Genomic DNA, 18,560 nt, shown 5'->3' with positions numbered 1-18,560 from the left:
CATCATTACAAGGCAGCGAAGCTCACCAAATACAAGGGAGAGTTTGCAAGGGATGAGAAGTTCCAGCAGCTCCCACTCTCTGATTTCTGATTTTTTTTCCCCCTTGTCTCTGAACTGATCCTGTCCCAGTTTCCTGAATGCAGATTGAGCAGCCAGCAAACCGTGTGACTACAGCTTACATGTGACACATCTGAGCAGCTACCATTCATTTTAATGTTAGCTGAAGAAGGGACCAAGACAGCACTGGAGTCACATTAAAGTCAGGGATTACGTCTCTGGAAACATTCAATATCCCTTAAGTTAAAAAATAAATAAATAAAGTACGTATATGCACACACGCACACGCACGCACGCACCTGCACACACACACACACACACACACACACACACACACACACACACAATCTATTTATCTATCTATCTATCTAGCTATATAAAATAATGAAATTCTTTCAGGGTTGTCAAGGTGGCAGAATTCAACACTTCAAAGGCGTTAAATCCTTGGAGATATTACACCTTTAAATAAATTATTAATTTACAAAATAAATTATTAAACAAAATAAGGCAATGTGAGAAGAAAAGCTAAATTTAATTGCAGACTTTACAAATTGCTCCAATGTAGTTGTGGCAAAGGAGAAACCTCTGGACACAATCACAGGCTAAAAGACTTTTTTTTTTTTTTCTTAAATAAAAGGCAAATATCATCCCAGGATATCACCACACCAACAGACCAGTCTAACACTGCTACTGACCTCCTTGACATACAAAAAAAAAAACTCTGAGCTGAACTAACTAGACACCATTACTCATGATCTGTTGTCCCTTCTCAGGGCCACAAAGGCATGTGTCTCCCTCCCTCAGGTCAAGCCCATAGGCTGCTGCACAAAGCACAGAGAGCATCATAATCTCCTAAACCCCCTGGAGTCGGCCCTGCTCACAATCCACAGAGCTAAGCAGATCCCAAACATCTTCACTATATTATCTACCTCATACTGTTTGACTACATGTAAGAATAAAAACTACATTTAAATTATGACTACATATTAAAATGTTGTTCTGGAATATAAAAAGAATAATGATTGTGGACGTGAGTGATCATCTTGAGAAGACTTGCAGTCATTTGTGAGATGAAATACGACATCGAACACTTCTGTAGATCACAAACAGTGTGAGGAGCTGTGATCATGTGTATGAAAGGCAGCTCATGCATTTGTCACAGCAAAGCTGGCTTTCAGGAGCGCACCATCACTGTCACCAAAGTCAAACTTTAAGCTTTCGAAGGTGCTTTAGAAGGTGAATTGGAACAAAGGGGCCCTCACCATAACTGCTACTCAAAGCTCTGTTTAATTAGGTGTAGAGCAACAAATCCTCCCCATTCAGTGGCCGGACACTTGTGGTGTTGGAGGGGAGTGTATCGTTGGTGAAAGACTCCCGTCATAACACTAGAGGAGTGTCCCCTCCCTCACAAAGACACACACTGATTCACTAATGCCTGTGTGTTAACAAGCCCATCGTCTGCTTCTCTAACTCATTGTCTCTTGAATGGGTGCTAATGGAGAGACAAAACAGCACACACACACACACACACACACACACACACACACACACACACACACACTGAGGCCCTCCTGCAACACACTGCTCTTTTTATAGACTGAGGCTGGACACTTGTGTTTGTAAGTTGAGGGACGAAACACCATGCTTCAGCTTGTTACATATGAAACTGCAACTGAATTTAACAGTAAATAGTATATATAAATATTAATATCATAATAGTAAATATAAATGTTCAAATAAAATGAAAATAATATCAAATCTATGATGGCAAATCTGTCAGAAAAATAGGTCTGAATTCAATGTTGAATATTATCTAAAATATTCAATTGTAAATAAAAATCTATAACACTATTAAAATGAAAAGAAATGTTGCTGTAAAACATATAAAACTGAGTCCTGCAATATTTGTGAAATAAACAAAAATGGGGTTTTCTAAAATACTCTATACTCTAATGTTTAATTTTTAAACAGCAGTTTGGTATTTAATTAAATTAAATATAAAAAAATCCTTTTTGCACTTTTCATTTTTATTATTTATATTGTATTTATTTGTTTATCATATTTTGTATTTTCAAAATGTAAAATAAAAAATGTTAGAATGAATGAAGTAAGTAAAATTACAGATACAATTGCGAAATGCAAGCAAAAAAAAAGGCTGATTTGTATCTAAATGAATTAAAACTCTGAGGGCACACTTTTGGTAACTGTCTACTTGTATAAACGAAAGTAACTCAGACCCAGGCTGAATATGGGTGGTGGGCTCTAATCCTGACGGACAAAACCAGCATATCCACCGAGACAAATCTTGTTTGATGGATCCCTGCTGCTAGATCCAACCGCAGCAGTCCGGTCTGGGAAGCCCATTGTATCAGAGGCGCTAAAGAAGGAAACACGCTAAAAATGTATTAGAAACGAAGCTCCTCAAATACAATATTAATTCACAGACAGCATAGCAAAAGCAAATTATCTTAATCCAGCTGAGGCCTGAGCATTCTCTCAGTGGGAATGCACCATTTTAATATTCTTGTTAAAGTGGTCTCACACAAAAAGCTTAAATCTTGATAAATGATTTTTTATGTTATGCATTTCTCTATAATATTAACCATTATTTGTTTTACACTAAAATATAGATTTCTAGTTTAATTGCAGCCACTCTAAAAAAAAAGATATATATATACAAATATATACAAATTCTTTCATGGCTTTATTTTTTCTCTGTTTAACCCAAATGCATAAAAAAACAAATAAAAAACGAATTTAATTGTTTAATGTAATGAAATAATGTAATTAAATAAAACTCTACCACTAAGTGCTCTTTAAAATTTTAAGCACTTCTTTATTTGGGGATTACATGATTCCTTGGCAAGTTCAACAATGCATTTAAAAAAAAACAAAAAACTACAGACATTAAACCTAGAAGTCAAAATTCCTCCTTCCTGCTAATGCAGCACCATCATCAGGCTATGACGAAAGTTTGGTTGGGCAAAAAGAGGGAAGAGAGGGTTAACAAAAATAAAGAAAAGATTTGAGAGAGAGAAAAAAAAAGAAGAGCATGTTGCAACCCTGGCGTCTCCCTGGGATTTAGCATGGCTGTCTGTGTATGTGTAAAGCCGGAGAAAGCGACAAGAGTGAGATGGCTTCTCAGTGTTCCCAGGTGCTCGAGTGTGTCTAATTGCATGAGTGCAATTATGAGCATCTGCTTTTTTCATCTTCAGTGTAACCGTATGTATGTGAGGACACAGATGTGTGTGTTGCAGCTGAAAATGTTCTCGGCTCTCAGCTCCATGGTCTGAGGGCAGAGGCTGGGCAGTGCCTTTAAGCCAGCTCCGGGTCAGCCCAAACACTGGCAGCTATTCATGACCAGATCAAGTTGATGTGAGATTCTGTCCCTCCTCTGCCCCCCATTTCCATATGAATGTGGAATATGCTAAAGAAAAAAAAACAAGCAAGATCCTTGTCCCAGGCAGCCACCGCAGGGTGAGAAAACACACATTTGCAAGGACTCCACATCCTCCCCCATGGCAAATAACAGGAATATTGGCATCATAAGCAAATTTAGATAGAATAATAAATAAAGGAAATAGCAGCTTGCATGCAGACAGACATACACACACACACACACACACACACACACACACACTAACACACACACACACACTCTTTCTGTCTATCTTCTCTCCACACACATTCAAACCCAGCCAAGGACAATGTTGCTATCAGCCTAGCAGCTTATAAATCATAACACAATTACATACACAAATGTAAAGATGCTTTATCATGACTGGACACACAACCACACAACCACACACACACACACACACACACACACACAAACCCACATACAAACGAGCAGCTCCGTGCAGACTACATCCCAGCCACTCTGTATAAAGGTTCCAGCCAGACAAAGGGGTCGTCCTGAAAGACAAACAGCAGGAAGCACGGAGACGGCCATGAACGTGATGCACAGACACACACATGGAGCAACCTGCAGAAAGCATGGAGCCATGCCCGAGAAGACATGAGAGTAGAAAATGAACAAATAGCACAGATCTGCATACCCTGGATGTATCCTCTATCTGCTACCGGGCAGGCCCAGGCTGAATCCGGCCGCATCAACACCACTATGCCATCACATGCTTATACATGTGTTTCGGACAGACACAATGTCACACGCTCCTATTATTCCGCTCCTATTATTCCACTCCATCGTTTGGTCAGAGACAAACCACAGTCCCGTCTGACTGTTTAAAGGTGGACTCAAACGCAGAGCGACGAGGCCATCTATTACCGGGAGGGATGACGGGAGGGGAGACAGGGACACCCCAAATGGGGGGAAAGCTCAGTTAGCTAGGTTTATAACCGCCGGTGAGCACCGGGAGTCTAAAGCCTGCCGCCACATTCCGAGGACCAGGGCATCTACAGCAACAGAGATGAATGAACATCAAAACACCTTTTCAGATGTACTACCTTTTGCTGCGTAGAGGCCTGAAATAAAAACACATGTATTTTCACTTTCATTTGGCTGTAGAGTCAGAAATGTGGTGGAAGATTTTTACCCTCCTCTTTAGGCTATCAGAAAAAATCCTGATGCAAACTAAATACATGTGGGGAAAAGGAGAATCAAACCAATGTAATTCAAGTAAAAGAGGATAATTCAGCAGATATTGCATAGATTATTCTGCATTAAACATAATCATTTTGTATTTCTGTTGTTGGTTGTTTGCCTTTTGGTTATTTTTATTATTGATAACAGTGACCAGCAAAATCTTAAAAAAAACAACAAAAATAAAAACCCTTCAGTATTGGAAAAAAAAAAGAAATCAAGGTATATGTAGATTTTTTTTGTATCCAATCTGGATGCAATCATGCATCAGTTAAAGGAGTCACAGCAATATTATAAAATGAAAAGAGAAACTGCAGAGGGACCCACTCTCAAGTGAAGAGCAGTTTCCTCAGAGGGAAATGTGTTTCAGGCCATATTTATTACCAGTAATATGCATGTAAAATTACTGTCGTGTAGACTTTGTAAAACAAATAGCTCAAATCAGTTTTTACTAATGTCACTGCAGGCTGTAGTGAAGTAATCATAAACAAAGAATCACAAACAAACTCTAACCCTAACTGTAAGAGAAGGAAGGCAAACAGCCTGCTATTTTGCAACAACACACACAGTAACTTGATTATAACCATCCCATGTGCAAGTTAACTGCATTAATGTAAATTCAGTCAGTGATAGTCGGTCCAAAGTCCCTGGCACAACGATGATTCTCACTCCAACTCTCCTTCAGTGCTCATTTTCTTTTCCTTTTCCCTGACTTCATCCTCTTTTGGGGTCTAACACTGGGCTCCAGTACACAACTGCTGGGGTCTCCGGTACAGTGAATGTGTCACAGTAAATCACCAAGGTACAGCAAGATGTGTATGCACATGTTTTTACTTAGAAAGACCCAATCAGAGAGCCTTGCTGCCGCTTGAAAGACACAGGTGATATTTGTCAGGACCAGTCAACGTGAGACCTCCTTCGGTTTACAGTGTACACAACCTGATGATATTTAACAAAGTTTGACTATGCTGCTACGCTGGAGTTGGCTCACTGTTTGGTACTGTGATATCTACTGTGAAAAACTTTGGTTGTATGTTCCAGTGACCCTGACATAGTTTAAAAGATAGTCATTCTTTCTGTGATATTATAGCAGTGATTTATTTTCTGCATGCAGACATCAGCCTGGTCTGGTTACCATCAGCCCAGCGCCAGCCACCTGTGCACAGGCTCTCCTGTATTTACACTGTGATAATCACAAAGGAGGATCTCGACCAGATTGCATGCTTTATCTACAAAGAGTGCTCACTCCTGTCCAGATCAAAAAGTTACAAGAAACTCAAACAGATTAAATAGATGAAATGTTGGTACAAGATTTCAAATCGTCATGTCAAAACAAAATCAAGGAGAAAACGAGAAACTCTCTAAAAAGACTATGGGTTTCTGTGGCAGCAGGGTTCAATAAAGGAGATTTGATTTTATCCTAGTTTTTGGACGCTGTCCCACTGGGCTGTTCTGGTCCTGACTGAGTAATAGTGTGCGACCCTCTCCAGCAGCATGCCGGCCTCTGCCAGCTACACAAACAGTGAGGGAGAACATGACATCACCCCTCTATCATCCATGAGATATACTCGAGGCTCACAGTTCAGCAGGTTCAAATGCTTAATGCAGATGGAGGCTAATGTTAACTCACTGGAGCAAGAGATCCTTCGTATTATAGCCACCTTTTTAAAACTTTCCCCGAAGCACAGGCCTGCTTAACAGACGCTGGAAGTCATTACAAGGGGATTGTGTTACAGTTTGGACTGAAGCAGACTTTTTCTGTCCCTACACCTCTCCTAAAAGACACTGAACTGGTGACAGAGACAAGCGTCTGACCATGCTGGACGTTGGCATAGAGGGAACACACTCTGTAGGGCTACCCCTCTAATAATCGACCGAACGTTAGTCGATGAGAAGACTCTCAGTCAACCAAGTTTTGATTGGTGGGTTGGTTGCAGGAAAAAAACTCTAACTCCACGGGAAGTGGCAGCAGTCACTTGCATGGCTAGATAGAAACGTAGTAATGTAGTAATAAAATAATAAACGAGACATAGAGATGTAGTACAATGAACAGCAGCAACAACTTCTTTATTTTCCTTACACACGTGTGTCTCAAGCGACACAGCTCCTACCTAACGGCAACTCACAGAGGACACACTACTTCAAATACCAAAACACAAACCGGTTATGTCAGGCAGGAAAAAAGTAGATCATTTTGAGAGGCTAAAGGACGACCCCAATTAAGATAACGGGCAAACTCTGCCGTCAAACATCCACCCATTTGTCGACCTCAAACAATGTTTATCATTTGAATCATGTGACTAGCCTAACGTTAGCCACTTAGCATTTGTGCATTTGCTTGTAAAATTTAGATTTAAAGGCTCATTATTACGGTTTTGTATTTCTCTATAATGCAGCACAGTGTTAACAATATTACTCATAACATTCCTTCTCAGCTCTGGACTCAATCCATTTCGGAAAATATATGTTTAACTGATTCAATTAATATCACAAATGTGCAATAACTAGCTGACTAGGAAAATCTTGGGTCGGCAGCAGCCCTGACAGCCACTGCAGGCAGGTGGAGGATGTTCCCTCTGGACTGTGCCCACTGTAATAAGTACGGCCGTCTTCAGCAGGAGTAAACAGAGACACAAATCTCTCTTCCCTCTGGGCGGCCCACGCAGGAGACATCAATTCCCGCCTGCAATCACCACGTCTACATTCAAGGAGATTTCATTACTCCCTCGCGACATCACACCCTTCAACAGCTAACATGCGGAAATGATTTTTGGATTTTGTCTCTGTTTAATAAACAGACTCTACAAACACTCTAGATTTGACAGTTGGCAAAGGGCAAATAAGTGTATGGCTTTGTTAATGGGTCAGTCTCAAAATGGGGTATCATTATCATGACATAAAACTGTCATGACCCTGTGGTGCATTTTTCAATTTACCTTCAACATGAAAAACAACAGTTTCTGGCAAGAAAAATACAACCTTGTCTAGTTGAAGAGTGAAGGCCAGTGGAAGAAGGAGAAGGAAAAAGAGGAAAAAAAACAAAAAAAAACAGAAGTCCACCATGTGGCCCACAATCTATTCATTGCTCCCGTTTAATTTCTTTTGGGTGCATAATCCTTTCAGTTTCAATAGCAAATTTAACAGTCCCTAAGGTCTCAGCACCAGACTGGTCAATACAAAACCAGACAACTAATTACTGAGCGCACCACGCTCTCCTCTACCCCCTCCTCCTTCTTCCTCCCCTTTTCTCTCCCTCGTTCCTCTCTCTCTCTCTCTCCAGCAGCTGTGGGGTTCATGTACATAAGAGCAGCAGTCAGGCAGTATTAGGTTTCCACTTCCCAGATCTCCCTTAAAAGCCTGTCCCATAATGGCCCTTCAGTCACACAAACACGCATAGGATTTCATACAAAAAAAGCACACACAGTTGGACAACCACATGTGAATATATAGACATTCACTTGAGCTGTTTTGAAGATTCCTAAAATAGAGTTTGTTTGCCTACCTACATTTGTTGTCTATTTTTTTTCTCTTTATTGGTTTCTTAAGTGATTTTTTGATGCATCATGGATAATTGTTTTGATTGCGCTGTTTAAAGTAAATTGCGTGTTTACTACCAAAACAACATAAATGTTCATAATGTCTCGCAGTTGGGCAGCAGCTTTAAGAGGTTGTAATTACCATGTAATTGACGCCTTGTTTTCAAGTAATACATTCGAGCACAACTTGACAGGCTGTTGAGCTAATAAAAACTGCTAAAAGCTAACCTACGTCTGAACTCTGAAGTGGTTTGCAGAGCTAAAAGGAGTCAGTTAATAGATTAGTTGATCAACAGAAAATGAATCTGCAAATATTTGATAATTAATCATGTTAAAGTCATTTTAAAGCAAAAATACCAAAGATTTCTGCTTCTGTGATGTCAAAGCTGCTTCTCTGTGTTTTATATCTGTAAACTGAACATGTCTGGGTTCCGGACTTCCATCGATCAAGCAAACTGATGGATATTTTACACTATTTTCTAACATGTTATGGTCCAAATGATTTATTACTGAATTGAGAAAATAACTGGCAGATGAACTGATAATAAATAAATAATTTTAGCTGAAGTATTCTTATGTTTTGCTGCCTGATGCCTAATAGTAAATTCTAATTTTGTTTCATAACTGATGAAAACACAATTACATTTAGCCTACAAGACCATCAATAATTATTTTCCCAAGGGACCCAAAATATAAACTGCTTACTCATTAAAAATGATTGCAGAATATTTTGTGCATGAGAAAACAGATAATGACTTCATTCAAAACTGTGCTTTAACTGTAATCCTGAATACAGAGATACCATGATTGTATTATGGCTAATCTGAAAACGTAAGTGGATGCATATGGTGTAGGAACCCTCAGCTGACCCTATGACATATGGCGCTTGTGGTGTTTTTAATGTAGATGAGAAAGAAGTTATCCTCTGCTTCCCATGAGTAAATACCCTGACTGTGACAATGATAACATGGTCATGATAGCATGCTCCGTGCTAACCTTGCCCCATGTTGTGTCGTGTTGTGACTGCTGTCCGATGCTTTACAGCCTTCCTCTGTAAACAGACACACTCTCAAGGCTTTGATCATGACCCAACGCACACCAGCTACTCAGCACAGCCCCTAATTTGCTGATGGGTTTAAAAAGTCCCTCAGTTAAGAACACTTCCCTCATATAATGGGAAAAGTTGCCCCCCCTGTGACCTGAGTGGAGTGTCCTTTGTCTCACTCCTAATGTTTGCCTTAGCCCATTGTGTCTGCATTATCCAGCGCCTCCACCCCTCCTTGCAGCACAGCTTTGACGCGACATCCCCTCTGCACCACACTGGACTGCCCTCAAAGAGGAAATGCTAAATGTATGGAAGCCATTTCCCAGTGTGCGACCCGCGATCTGTATGGACTCCCCTCCCCTATGGCCCCCACCACCCCCCACATCTCTGTTACCACCGAGACGCTGGGATGGTTAAAGAAGCCGAGCTGTTTAAAATGGTGCAGGGAGTCATGTGGCTATGAACACTGGGCCTGACACACATGCGTGCATACAGCTGATTCCACAAAGACACCCTGCACCCTCTTTGCTTGCAAACAAGGAGGATGAGCTCCCGTCAGCTCAAAGACAAGTAGACAAATTGCCTATGATCTCTTGACCTGAAAAACTGGCGACTATCCAAAACAGACTGCTCTAAAACTGATGAAAGGCAAAATAAGATAATAACTTATATGCAATAAAATGTAAATTGGATGCTTCAAAGTACAAACACAGATCAGCACTTTTAGTGTTTAAACAGCCACAATTAAGAAGCAATTTTGGCTGCAGCACCTTCTACTAATAATAAGAAAATTTTAATGGCAGTTATTAAAATATAAAGAGGTTAATGGGGAACGGGATTAAAAAAAAAAAAAAAAAAAAAAATTCCACTTGGATACTTTCTTTCTTTCTTTCTTTTGTTCGCTCTTTTTTTTCTCTCTCTCTCTCTCTGCTTTGTATCAGTAAGGACAGCTGAATAAGAAATGGATCACTGGTAAAGGGACACAGTCTCCATCACAGACATGACATCACCCCCTTTATAACCCACCCATTGGGGGCCATTTGTGCCAGAATTCAATGCTGCATTTGTGTGTATGTGTGTGGGTTCATGCATGCAAGCTGTAACTTAGCTGTCTTTGCAGAGTTTAAGAGTTTAAAGACCAACATGTTATTCTAGTTTTCTTATTCATAGGTTAAACCAAAAGTTAAACCAAAAATATAGCAATGGGTATCACTTCATTACAGAAACAATGAACACTGAACATCTGTGTTATTTTCCACCAGCGAGGCCCAAGACTTGGCTCAAGTCATTAATAATTCAAGAATTCAAGATTCTGACTTATGATGCATATCATCTGTCATCATTATCTCAGTGTTGAATGACACCTTGCATCCATCTGGCCTTGATACTATTCATCAAAATAAGTCATGCTAATGGCCCATGAATTCAAGACTTTCTTTCACCCTATGAATAAAGTTTAAGCTGTTGCCATTATTTTCGACTATTCACTTTCCCTTTGGTTATCTTTGAGTCTCAGGTTCAAAGTTCTATGCACAGCTTTAAGATCCATGTTGATGTTACTCCAGGTTTCACTATGGTGCTGTCTTTGGATAATCACTGCCCACAGGATGATGGGTGAAAAATTAAGTCTCAGTCTTCAGAGCATCACTTGACATCTAAAGTCAAACTGCGGCAGCTCAGTGCCAGTGCCACAATAACCGTGTCAAAATGGTGAAGGGCCATAAGCGATTTATTCAGAGGTTGCATCCATGGAGAATCCTCTCATTACACAAAGAGGCTTCCATCCTGGTGGATTGATTCTCAAACTTAGAATTTAGGAAAAACATTAACACCAGTTTCACACTTAATTAACCAAAGGGAACATATGTAGTTGGTTCATGTACTTCATACAGCTTGTTAAGAGAAAAACCCTCTCAAGAAACATGATGAAGTGATCTTTGATTAGCTGAACTCCAATGGAGCTGCTGTCAGCGATCTAAACCACAGAACATTATTCAAGCTTTGAACAGAATAAACCCAGACTGAAATGGCACACGATCTTAATAAAGTGTGACACTAACGGTTGCATGCACAGCACTCCTTCCTCGTGACGGACAAAGTTGTCCATTCATTTTGGGGCTGATCCATCCAAATTGGAGCTGGACCTCCTGCTTGAGGTTACCTGCACACTCAGGTTAGTGCAGAATATTGTCAGTTGTCTCTAAGGAAGTAATGACTATGCCACTAATTTTTGTCTAAGCACTGAAAAAAGACAAGAGTGCTGAGACAAGATGAAGTCAGTCAGGCTGCTGTGTTCTTGGCCTCCGGGGTTATGAACTTATTAGGCTGCAAGAACAGCTGCATTGTTGGAGCAGTTATTCTGATAACAACCCACATCATATTTCTTCCTGGAAAAGCACCGATTGACAGTCATTCAGTCTGCCCACATTAGTCAGCAAACTCAACTACAGACATATTCCTTTGTCCTGTCTTGAGAGTGTAACTTGTGTTTGCCATTGACTTACAGTAAGGAAGGAACTGAGGTGTATCTTTGAAGGGTACCTCACATTGTCTTCACTTTCACAGAAGAAACAGCCTCTCACATGGACCTGAGACCTGAAGGTCTGTGGTTTGTTCCCTCAAAAGATAAAACTGAAGTTTCACTTATGTGAGTGAACAGAAGAGGAGAGGCAAACAGGGCTGTTACCCATTGTGTTAACATACACTCTGGTAATTCGATCAAGTAAGGCAATACTCAGATTACTGTGACTGTCATACAAACATCTTAACAAAGTTATCTTACTTACATTAAGGTCGTAATCGAAGTAAGCACAACTCAATTTACAGTGATGGATTACACATTGATCTTTCAAATGACTCAGCGTGTATTTATCACGGAGCCTGCTGTTTTTTCTGTGTTGATTTTCCACAAGAATCAGAGTGGCCTAGACCTGGACCTATGCTGATGTCACCCCATGCATTACTTTTTACACATTTGCATTTGTATAATTCTTCTTTTCACTTCGTATTTATTCTGATTCTGCCATCGATTGCGAGATGTGTTTGAATAAAGAGCCATGTGTTGAGCAGATGTGGAAAAATGAAGCAAATGCATTTCTAATTACAACAACCACTGCATGTAACACAGGTTGCATTGAGGTGATGTGTAAAATAATCAACACAAATGTGCCACAATTTTACTATTACATTCATATTTCCAGTTTCACTGTAGGTCTTCACAGATCCTCATGGGAAGTAGACAGTGGTAGAGATATATCCCCATTAAAATCATGAGAAATATAACATGAATTATGTTGTGGCACTATTAATTAGTAGCCCTCTGAATGATGGAAAAAGGAATGCTGAAAGGTAAATCATGCAATTCCTCTCCAAGTTGAGTGGCAGAAAGAGAACCCACCTCCTGTTTCGTGCAGCAGTTTTCATCCTAACTGGCACCTCTGTCAGTCACATGGCAGCATCAGGCTAACAACTAATAAATCACTGCTACTAAGTGAGCCTTTCCTTTCAGTGCTTGGAAACAACAACCGGGCTAATTTATAACCAGAGGAGGCATGAGGGAAACGCTAAAATTGGCTGTGGAGGTCAGAAAGGTTATCTGGCGACGTGTCTTCACAAAGCACTGTAGCCCTTTGTTTCGGAACCTGTGCTACTATGAAATTCGGAATCTTTATAACTCACCTAAAATATGTTGCTTTATAATGTGGTATTTAGAAATCTAAAAGATTAATATCACTGCTGATTTAATATATAAACAATAGACACAACTGCAAATTCCGGTGCTAAAAATGACTTAACTCACAAAAATAATTGTTATCAGCCTCTCTTAGCTGAACAGAGCACACACAGCTAGCACAAATATGTTGCTGGATTCAATTCAAATATTTTGATTATTCTTATTTGTTTAAGTGCTGAGACTATGAGAGAAAAGATGTGAAAGAGCTGTTGATCCACAGGGAAGTAATCCACAAATTCATCCTCTCAGTCCCAGTGCTGAGCAGGCAGTTTATCTTGCTATATGCAGTCATATTACATTGTAAAAGGTGAAACAGAATCCACCTTTACCAAGGATACAACTTTTTGACAGTAACTTTACGAGTCCTCATTAAGGTGTGCAGTTGTGCTGCTTCATTACAGTGTGACCCACATGCCTGAAATAGAGAACTAGATTTGTGCAGCAGACACGGTTTGTGTGTATTTATAAAATAGTAATAGCAGTGACTGAAATTCAGCAAAGCTTCCCCACATATTCTCAGTTCAACAGACATGCTGCTCAGAGAGCAGACCAATAATACATCCATACAGGCACAACTCATTTTTTTCATCCTTTTAAAAATCTTCCTTTAAAACCACCTTTCACAGGAGATATAAGTCCATTAAAAATGGTCGAGACACTTCATTCCCATGTCACTGAGATGTGTAATGAATGGAGGGAGCAAGGGAGGCCCAAAATGAGTCAGTCAGAGAGACGGCTTCTGATTTCCTCAAAGAGACGAGGGAGTGAGGTCAAAACCCCAAACTGCCAATGAACCATCAAGGTGAGGCACATAAATCAAAGCTCTGAAGTTCAATAGCTTCCTAAAAGGAGTTCACTGACTCACTTAACTCAGCTCACTTCCCACACTTGCACACACAAGTGCATTTTGGGTGCTAATATGTATAAGTGAAAAATCTATTCAGAGGTAATACCACTAACCTTTGTCCCTCTGAAAAGTGTGGTTTATAGAAATATATATAAATTCAAGAAAATAATACTTTATGTTGAGTTTTAAGCAAGAATGGTTGGTTACTGAACACATTGTTTTCTTTTGTGTAGATGTATCTCCAATACAGACATGGCCAGCTAGAATATACAATGATCTGCTTACAGACATAATAAATACAAGGATATTAGCTAAAATGAATTATTATTAATTATCTGATAGAATAAAATTCATGGGGGAACTTGCAACATTTCCTCATCACCAACGTTGCAGGACAATCTACCATAGCTTCCAACAAAAACAATGAAAAAGGTGTAAACATCAAGTCTAGTGCTCGAGAAGTAATAACATTGATTACATTATTAAGTTTTTTAATGAACTTGCAATAACGCATGAGTTTACACTGGCATCAATATCTACCAGGAACTGTTTCAAAATTCTACGGGGATGAGTCAACAGCTAATAATCTGCAACAAACAGATTATCAACAACAGCATCCACAAAATCTGAATCCATGAAGAAAAGCATTGTGGGCCGATGAAATCTGGATCAAGGCTTAGGCGACAAAAATGTGAACTTGGAGTCTTAAAATTCTGTCAGATTTCTTTATTAAATCTATGTTATCAAGACATTTCTCATCTTGTTATTCTGCTTGTATTATTTCTGTAAAAGATATATGAGACTGTTCCAGTAATGAAACAGTTTTGTCAGATGGTGAGGGAGATGGTGAGTAAAACTTCGATGCTCAATGTCTCAAAGCTGCAATCCACCCACACCTAAAAAATTCCAGGCTCATAAAAAAGTGAAACCACTGAGTAACTGATCAGTTTTGTCAGCTACATAAATGGCCTCCATAGCTGACAGCTGAAACATATAGCTGTTTTCCAGGATTTAAAACAGGCACAAGTTTTGCGGTGACAATGTCATACTAAAAAGTTTTCAGAGCCATTGTGCTGCATGGGCCAAGTGCCATTCTCTTTGACCTCTCCAAATTCCCTTCCCCCAGTCGGCCTCCACTCCACCTCCCTCCTCGCTCTACCTTGACCCTCAAAACTTACAAATTCAAAAGCACAAAGCCTTTCTTATCCCTACAGCTAGTAAATGAATTGTAACACTGAACCGTGAACTTGAACCTTTTGAAGAAGAGTTGAAGAAAAAACAGAACCATGCGTCAAACAATTAAAAAAAAAACTCATAATAGGTAACAGTTGGGAACATATGAATCAAAAGCAAAGAGGAATTAAAAACACTGCTGAAAATTCAGGCATACGGGGAAGCTTTGGGAGCACAGAACTTCCAAAAAGTACTGAGAGGGAAAGAAAGAAGCACTTACCACATAGATCCCGACATCTGAGCCAAAGAATGAAAGATTCCTCTCTTGTCTATCTCCGATCCACTTCCATTTTTCTGAGCTCCCATATGGCACCCCCACCCCTCCGAGAGGCAGAAGCAGAGAGTGCGACAGAGAGAGAGAGAGAGAGAGAGATAGAGAGAGAGAGAGAGAGGGAGAGGGAGAGGGGGGCATTAGTCCTGGTGTGGAGATGGAGGGGACTGTTGCAGCTGTGCAACCCCGTCAGTATCTCCTCAAATCCAATCCTCCCCTCAATGTGTGTCTGCAGCACCGCGGAAAAAGGCAACGGAAACAAAGTGATCCTCTTACACAGCCCAGAGAAAGAGAGAGAGACGAACAGGGAGAGGGCGAGGGAGGGAGAAAGAGAGAGAGAGCGAAAGAGAGAGAGAGAGAGAGAGAGCGAGAGAAAGAAACATGCACAGGGGCCGGCAGGGAAAGAAAACAAGCAAGCTAGTTAGAGGGCCAAGGCAGCTGGAGAAAAGCAGGTTCAAGTTTTCAGCGTTTCCTTTACTTTGTCGAAGAACTCTGCCTGCCGAATGGGAGGGAACAAGTGGGAGCTTCTAGGAAGGCAAGGAAATAGTGCATAATACCTTCCAGCTTCTTTCTACCCCCACTTCTCCCTCCCCCCTCTCTTTTCTTTTCTCTCACTCTCTATCACTCTTTCTCTCTGTGTCTCTCTCTCTCTCTCTCTCTCTGGTAATAAGCTTGGCTAAAACAACCCCCTCCTTTGGGCGCTGGAATGCAAGGCAAGAGTTTCAAGAGGCCCAGTTAGACAACCCTCAGAGTCACTGCACCTTGACCTTCGGGTCAGACACAGTGTGTGTGTGTGTGTGTGTGTGTGTGTGTGTGTGTGTGTGCAGAAGAGGCGGGGAGCTTTAGTTGTGTCTGTGTATACAAAAATTTGGGGGGCCAGCTTTAACTCATGAGATCATATAACCGTACCCGGACAGCCACTTGACAGAGTTAATACTGTAGGACATTTACACCGCTGTAGTAAGTCACAATCAATCTAACACCGACTGCTCATACATGCACACACTGACTGCCTTCATTCCATTATAGTAATTGAATTAAAATGGACTGGTTGTTAACTGACCCTTATTTTCCACTTTTAAAATGTACTTTCTGTTTGTTTATGGTTTCATTCATTTGAAGAAGTTGTTTTATGTAAATGTGCCAGAGTACTAGAGACTGCAGTGTTTGTGACATTACAGAATCATGTCCAATCATACTGCTTTACAACAACACTCGTTGAGGCATATAATGCATTTTCCTTACATCAATTTCATGATTTTTTTTCTGTATAGAAAATGAGCTCAACGTAAAAAAAAAATAAGATAATACTATAATAGATCAACAGAAGGAAGATGGCGCTGACATCACCTAACATCATTTGTGTCTTATGATAGAGTTGACAACACATTCAAACACTTCATTGGGTCCATTTTAGAATCACAGGCAGTGTCAGACACAGCTAGAGCTGAAGCTTTCAAAGTTTATCCATGTTTTGGTTTTTTCAGATTTCAGATTAGTGGCAGTTAAACCAATGCAACTGGACTGGGTTTTTGTTTGGACACTCTGCTGAAACAAGTGTTTAAATCCCTCCAATCAGGCAGGTGTGCGTCATTTGAATCAGGGAAGCTGGTACTATCTGCCAGTCAGGGCTCAGTATTGTAACTGCTCTGCATGTAAAAACCTATTCTTCAAATTCATTCAAGTGTCTCAGCTAATACGGGTCCCTCCTGCCCTTTCTCTCTCTCTGTCTGTTTGTCTGTCTCTCTTTCTCCCTCCCGCTCTTGCAAACACACACACACACACATACACACACACAGAGACACACACACACATACACACAGAAACTCCCCATCTGTACATACCTTTCAGCAAAGTGAAACCTTTACCTATGCAATTATACTGAACATTCTTCAACTGACTTAACACATTATGTCATTTTCTTTTGAAAGTTTGATATATACACAGTACATTTTATTTTAAATTTGAAATCATGCCCCCATGTTGTTAGCTTTTAGGCATTTTAAAATGAATGAAATACTTAATTTTATACCTAAGAATATTGTAATAAAAAATAATATTAGGAAAACCTTGTCACATACACTTCAACAACTCGATGATATGATATGATATGATATGATATGATGATGATGATGAAATGATATGATGATGGAAACCAGTAGACCTGATCACTTACCAGCTGGAAAGTCATATTTCTGCCTCAGTCGGTCTGGAGCCAGCATGGTGGTTCTGACAGGAAGATCCTGTTAAAGTAAAATATACATTATGTATCCGCTTCCAAGACCTAGCCGGGCTTATATGATGAAGCAAGATATAATGAGGTGATAGATCCCACATAAAAGAAGATATCTTGCCCAAAAGGATGTTAGATATGTGTTTCTGAGTGTTAAAAAAATATATCATAGATGAAAATTTATTTTAAAGATTGTAAAACAGTACAGTCAGTACTATTACATTTGTAAATATATTTTTTACATTTCTTTACCCCCTCCCAATGTAATAATAAATACTTAAAAGAAAGAAAACTGCATTTATAAAATGGTATTAGCTACACAGGGCAGAGGGCTGTTCTCAGTTAACTATTAATAACCGTTTAGTTATTTTACTGAAATTTCAAATTTTCATTTACATGATCTCACATCAAGCTCGTCCCCTCCTAATACCTCTCTTAAGTCTTTGCAATGTCTACAAATATAAGTGGTTATCTGAGGGGTTTTATTACAGAAAATAAACACAATGCAAGATTTCTAGTGAGTCATAAATGTTACATATACATATACACATACACACTACAGTCATCAGTGAAGTGGAGGTGAAATTCCTCAGAGCTCCGTCTTGGGCCTCCTTCTGTCCTGACTTTAGCTGCTTCCTCTGAGTTATTTTATTCATAAAAAGCATGTGTTTTTCCAGTATTGTTCTGCTGACAGTCACTTCTATTCACCTTTAAACCAAACTGACAGCCATGAACTGTGGACACTGAATGAATGGTCAGATTCTCATACCTATATTACACAAGAACAAAGCTCTCTATTCTTTTCTGGTAAAACGCTTTGGAATGCACCATGTGTGTTACAGATGGAAACTTCTTTTGCTTGTTACAATGCAAAGTACAATGCATCTTACTGGAAATCTAACAGAAACAAACTCATGGTGTTATTGTTAATGAAACGTACCAAATCCCTGTCTGGTTTATTTATGAAGTCATTCACAGTTTTTAGTTCCTGAGTTCCATTTG

The 18,560-nt window shown here is 39.8% G+C and overlaps 1 long non-coding RNA gene across 1 annotated transcript in view; it reads right to left on the bottom strand.

Annotated features, from left to right (window-relative positions):
* Window positions 1–15,815, bottom strand: part of LOC147818479 (uncharacterized) — a 46,830-nt gene extending 31,015 nt beyond the window's left edge. Inside the window, exon 1 of the long non-coding RNA XR_015437929.1 lies at window positions 15,275–15,815. This is a non-coding gene — a long non-coding RNA (uncharacterized LOC147818479). The remainder of the gene's footprint in view (window positions 1–15,274) is intronic.
* Between the last annotated feature and the right edge of the window lie 2,745 nt (window positions 15,816–18,560).

This window comes from Seriola lalandi, unplaced genomic scaffold (genome assembly GCF_002814215.2).
Source record: "Seriola lalandi dorsalis isolate HSWRI2012SDOR001 ecotype SW California unplaced genomic scaffold, Sedor1 jcf7180002054577, whole genome shotgun sequence".
NCBI lineage: Eukaryota > Metazoa > Chordata > Actinopteri > Carangiformes > Carangidae > Seriola > Seriola lalandi.
The sequence above is the reverse complement of the archived record's forward strand: the minus strand, read 5'-3'. Positions and strand labels throughout refer to the sequence as shown.